Here is a 6,000-nt window from a genome sequence, read left to right as displayed (position 1 = left end):
GGTCAAGGAGGCCAATTTTGAGTGAGTCGGGGAAGTTGGAGACTGTCCCCTGAGGGATCTTATCAAGAACCTGCCTCTGCTCCAACCTGTTCCCAAGGTAACCTGTCCCAGGAATTTGCCCTCCCTACAGGGAGCTATAAGGTTGTTAATATGTCCAGGACTTCTACACTGCTTTTCCCTCTTCAGCCTACCTGTTTCCCACCTTTTGACCTACCCACTGAGCATTCCTGGGCCTAGCCACTAGAAAGGAAGGAGAAAGATAAGGGGGGAAAGGCAGGATAACAAAGAAAGCCTAGGTCATATAAAAAGGGCACAACACCTTGCTTCTTGGGATACCAGCTATGACCCCCTTCTCCCTCACGGGAGAAGTCTATGTTATCCCCTTTTAAATAAACCCTGGTTCATATGCTTACCTCAGCATGCTTCTCTAATGTTCAAACTTCATGGGGAAGCAGGACTTGTCACTCAATAACTAGTGGTATCATTAGTACAGTTAATCTAGTTTCATTGGTGGACTTTCCAGTCCACACTGCAATGTACATTAAAAATGGACCTGAGAAATGGGTCCATAGAAGTCTCTTCATAATTTTTACTGACCTGACAAGCTCATGAATCTATATAGCTATAAACTCTGCAGCTGAAAATTTACCTTCCTGTGCCAGGTTTCTCAGTCATTATCATGATGACAGGTTTAAACTTTATCTTTTGAAATCTGATTAATTTACTGAATCATGTTCAGTAACAATAAGACTCTCAGTATCACAATTTAAGAAAATTTTGAAATATTTGTAAGATGTAGTGTGTGCCTGTGGAGTCCTGTTTTCCCCCTTTTCTTTATTTAATAAAATTGATTAAAGATCTGGTGTAGATTCTAATATATTAATATATGAATCTGGATCTCTTGGAAATCTCCCTGAATTTATTTTGGTCTATATTAAGTTTGAGAGGTTTCCTTTGATTATAGTTTTTGGTAGGTAAAATTTTAAGGCCTTCTCTTAAGAGTAATTAAGGCTAGATATGAAAATGAGATACCTTTTATTGATTATTGTAATTACCCTATATAGATAATTTATTCTAACAATTTAGAAACAACCATCAACCTCTTTCTGAGACAAAGTCTTAAAATATCTCTATGTTTCAGAATATTATCCTTTAATTAGGTGTCTCTTAATTGTCTTTTAGAAAATATGATTAAGGTTACTTCCCAGTGTAGAGAGTGATATATAAATTTTATCATATTTTTTTACAGATAATAGGTCCAGTCAGAGAACTTATAAAGTACCAATGAATTTTCAACAAGGTTTGTAACCATTATTGCTCAAAACTAACATACAACTTTAATTTGGAAAACCTCAGTCCTAATAAAATGTTCTCCCAAATCTCATAATTATCCAAGAAACAAAGTAACATGTAAGAATCAGCAGTGTATTTGAATCAATCAAATTTAGTAACCAAATAGAATTGTCAAAATTGGGATCTAAGTCAGCAGTTTAATATATTCAGTGTTTAATTAAGGATATGAATTTATTGAAAAAATTAATCCTTGCCTTGAATAGTAGAAATCATTAGGCAATAAAGACCTTCCTTAAAGAAAATTAACTTAACATTTTAATATGTCTTCATCATGTCTAAATATGGACAAAATATTAGCTCATATCAGCATAGTAAAATCAGGAAAATAGCCTGAAATATTCTTAAATTAATTAGTTAAAATTCTTATAGTCAGTCCAGTACATATAAATCTTTTTCTCAATTATTTTAACTTTCTATATGATCTGTCTGTCTAGATAATGATATAAAGATCTATTTAGGAAAATATCTTTATTATTAAAACCTAGAATAGAAAGACATTGTTTTACCCAAAGATGATTTTTTTCTTCTTCTGAGGACCTTCAATGTGTGCTTCTTCTCTGTTGAAGCATCTTCTTTTCTTTTAAAACTTTTCCTGGGGGCTGGGGATGTGGCTCAAGCGTTAGCACGCTCACCTGGCATGCGTGCGGCCCGGGTTTGATCCTCAGCACCACATACCAACAAAGATGTTGTGTCCGCCGAGAACTAAAAAAATAAATATTAAAAATTCTCTCTCTCTCACTCTCTCTCCTCTCTCACTCTCTCTAAAAAAAAAAAAACTTTTCCTGGTTATACTTTGGAACAAAACTTTAGAATCAAAACAAGTTATTGTACCTTGATAAGAAAAAATATCTTCATGAAAATATAGTTAAAGTACTTGGATATTTCTGTAGACAGAATTATATCTGTTTATCATCTAATACAGTTTGTATACTAATATGAGATTACTTGATTGTTGTTTCACCTCTTGAAAGAAAATATATGGTAAAATACATCTATCTCAAATATCTGCAATTAAAAGGCAGAGCATCAGATAAATGCATATATAAGAAATGTATAAATTATGTGTTTTATATTAAAGAAAAACAATTAGATAAACATATATTACCTAAACAATTAGACACTCAGACAACTAGACTGCTCTGGAAGGGAACCCGGGGCGCACCTAGAGACGAGGCCCACAAGGGTTTCCCAGCATGGCCTCTCCTAGGGCTGCTCTGAGGAGAGGGGAGCTATGCCCTCCCTGTGGAATGACCCATGTTGTCCAGCAGTCAGGGTTCCTATGCTCAGCTCTGAGGAGAAAGCTCCCTCCTCAGCCTGAGGCCCAGACAGCATCCAAGGTGGACCCAGGCCCCCCACTCAGGCTCCCACTATGGTAATCACCTGAAACTTTGCTGGGAGTGGAGATGCCCCATGGGAGGGGAGACACCCTGCTGGGAGGGGAGACACCCCCTCTAAGGGAGTCACATCCCCTCTAGGGGTGACACTCCTCCTAAGGGAGATACCAGCTGACAGGGAAGCCAACCCCTGGTAGGGGAGATACCCTGATGGGAGGGAAGATGCATGCCCCTACAAACCCAGACAACCCCCTATGGAAGAGAAACACCCTGCTAGAAGGGGAGACACCCATAGGACTGGAGCCACACCCTAGAAGTAAAGACACCCTGCTAGGAAAGCAGAAGCCCCCACTCTAGGGCAGACACTTCCATGGGATGGGGAGACACCCTGCTGGTAAGGGAGAAGCTCCTGCTGGAAGGGAAGAATCCTAGGCTTCGGGGGACTCTGCTTCTTCCTCCACCCCAGAAATGTTCCCACTGCTTTCCCTACTCTGGCTGTGCTTTCTGTGGCATAAGGAGGAATGAAATCTCTAGAGAGCAGAAAAGGGAGCCAAGGAGCCATCTCCCTGCACCCCAGCCAGATCCCCACCAGGTCAGGCCTGCTGTGGCCAGGGGCCAGGCAGCCATAGTAAGCCCTTCTTCACTCCTGCGCCCAAGGGCAGAGGCCAGAAAAGGGCCACCACAGAGGCCTCTGGAAGTGATCTTTGACAAGGGTGACAGAAGCCCACTTTAGGATCAGGGGTGTGAAGAAAAGCAGTGAAATCCCAGCCTATGGTGGCCAGTCTAGGAATTGGGAAACCTGAAATCCGACCAAGTCCCAGCAGATTCTGGAAGCTGCAGGATGCCCCTGCCCTCTGCCTTGAGTGTCCCAAGAGACATAAATATCCTACCAGGGTGCCTAGGCCTGGCATCTCCTCTAGGCTGACCTAAGGAGGGAATCCCGGGCATCGCTAGAGACATGCTCCATGAGGGTCCCCAGCCTGGCATTTCCAAAGGCTCCTCTGAGGAGAGGAAACACGGGCATCCCTAGAAACATGGCCCACCAGGGTCCCCAGGCCTGACATCTCCCCCAGGCTGCTCTGAGGAACAGGAACCCCATGTGTCCCTAGAGAATTGGCTGAGTAGGTACCCAAGCCAGGATTCTTCCTCAGGCTGGTCTGAGAAGAGGAACCAGAGGCATCCATAGAGATATAGCCAAGAGGGACTCCAGGCCTGGCATCTCCCCCAGGCTGCTCTCTGAGGGTACCCCTGGGATACTCTTAGAGTCGTGGCCTAAGAGGTTTTTCTGGCTTGTCATCTATTCTGGCTGCTCTGATGAGAGGGGGACTCTGCCCTCCTTGTGGAATGACCCACTTTGTCCAGCAGTCAGGGTTCCTCTGAGCAGCTCTGAGAAGAAAGCTCCCTACTCATCCTGAGGGTGACAGAGATTCCAAGATGGCAACCAGTACCCTTCCTCAGCCCCTCTGCCCACAAAACTCACCTGAATATTGGCTGGGAGACCAGATGCCCCCAAAGAGGGAAGACACACTGCAGGGAGGAAAGATGCTCACTCCCATGACCCCAGATGCCCCCCAAGTAAAGTGAGACACTTTGCTGGGAGGGGAGACACCCCTGGGAGTGGAGCAAGCCCCTAGGATTGGAGACATCCCATTAGGAGGGGAGAAGCCCCAACCATATGGGAGATGGTGGCTCTGTTGTTTCTAGCTCTGAGGAGAGGGAGAGTCTGCCCTTCTTGTGGAATGACCCACCGTTTCCAGCAGTCAGTGTTCCTCTACTCAGCTCTGAGAAGAAAGCTCCCTACTCAGACTGAGGGTGACACAGAACCCGACTTGTCCCTAGAGACATGGCCTTCCTGGGATGTGAAGACATCCTGCAGGGAGGGAAAAAGCTCCCACTTGGAGGGGAGCTGCCTGGGCTTCCTGGGGACTCTGTTTCTTCCTCCACCTCAGGAGTTACTGGATGAAACCTGCTCCCACTACAGTATCTAGGTCTGGCTTGGTTGTCTCTAGCACCAAGAGGAGTGGAATCTCTAGAGAGAACAAAAAGGAGTCTGGGAGTCACTTCCCTGCACCCCAGCCAGTCCAAAACCAGATCAGGCCTGCTGAGGCCAGGGGCCAGGCAGGCACATGGAGCCCCACTTCACTTCTGTGCCCAAGGAGAGAGGCCAGTAATGGGCCACCACAGAGGCCTCTTGGAAGTGGTCTTTGACACAGGGTGACATAACCCAAATTTGTGGCATCAGAGGTTTGAAGAAAACCAGTGAAATCCTACCCCATGGTGGCCACTCTCAAGGTTGGGAAAACCTGAACTCACCAAGCCTCAGCAGCTTCCTCCCCAGAGTGTCCCTAGATATGTGGCTCACCAGGGATCCAGGCCTGGCACCTCCCCATGGCTGCTCTGAGGAAACATAAGCCGAGGTGTCCATAGAGATGTGAAGAGTGTCCCCAGGCCAGACATCTCCCTGTGGCTGCTCTGAGGAGAGGAAACATTGGTATTCCCTAGAGATGTAGCCCAACAGGGTGGCCAGGCCTGGCGACTCCCCCCAGATGGCTCTGATGAGAGGGAACCCCGGGTGTCCATAGAGACATCACTCACCATTGTCCCCAGGCCTGGCATCTCTTCTAGGCTGCTCTGAGAAGAGTACCCCCAGCATCGCTAGAGATGTAGTCAAGAAGGTCCCAGGTCTGGTGTCTCCTCAGGCTGCTCTGAGGACAGTGAACCCCGGGGTGTACCTAGAGTCATGGCCAAGAGTGTCCCCAGGCCTGGCATCTCCCCGAGGCAGTTTTGAGGAGAGGAAACCTGGCAGCCCTGTAGACTTGGCCCACCAGGGTCCCCAGGTCTGGCATCTCTTCCAGGCTGCTCAGGGAGAAAACCCAGGGGCACACCTAAGAGATGAGGTCTGTTGGGGTTCGAGTGTGCAGAGTTTAGCTCCCTCAGGCCTGACAGGTTGCAAGAGCTGTGGTTGTGATTTAGGTCAGCTGAGGCAAACCTCAGTTAGGAGGAGAAAAAGTTCTTTTCCCCTTATCGCAAGTCACAAGTTCTGCATGGTTTGGCTAGGAGGAAGAAGCTTCCTGCATACTTGTCCTGGGAACAGTACATTCTAAAGAAACAAATGCATCCTCAGAGGATTAGATAATGTTTACAAAGAACTTTGGGAGGGTACTTATCATATGAACAGGAACGATCTGAATTTAGCTCTGTGTACCCGCTGAGGCATGACATTTGGGCAATGTGGGTAAAGTGTTAATTGCTTGCTTTGTTAGAAGAAGAATATAAAAGGAACTTGCAAATAAATCTCAGCATGCAATTGCAA

The 6,000-nt window shown here is 46.0% G+C and overlaps 1 long non-coding RNA gene across 1 annotated transcript in view; it reads right to left on the bottom strand.

Moving 5' to 3' along the window:
• Positions 1-4,599: 4,599 nt before the first annotated feature.
• Positions 4,600-6,000, bottom strand: part of LOC308653205 — a 34,353-nt gene continuing 32,952 nt past the window's right edge. The window contains exons 2-3 of the long non-coding RNA XR_014023019.1: positions 5,283-5,387; positions 4,600-4,716 (exon numbers count right to left, since the gene is read on the bottom strand). This is a non-coding gene — a long non-coding RNA (uncharacterized lncRNA). The remainder of the gene's footprint in view (positions 4,717-5,282; positions 5,388-6,000) is intronic.

Source organism: Spermophilus citellus (assembly GCF_964194105.1).
Source record: "Spermophilus citellus genome assembly, chromosome: 7".
In the NCBI taxonomy this organism is placed as follows: domain Eukaryota; kingdom Metazoa; phylum Chordata; class Mammalia; order Rodentia; family Sciuridae; genus Spermophilus; species Spermophilus citellus.
Note: the sequence above shows the minus strand (reverse complement) of the source record. Positions and strands in the feature narration are given on the sequence as shown.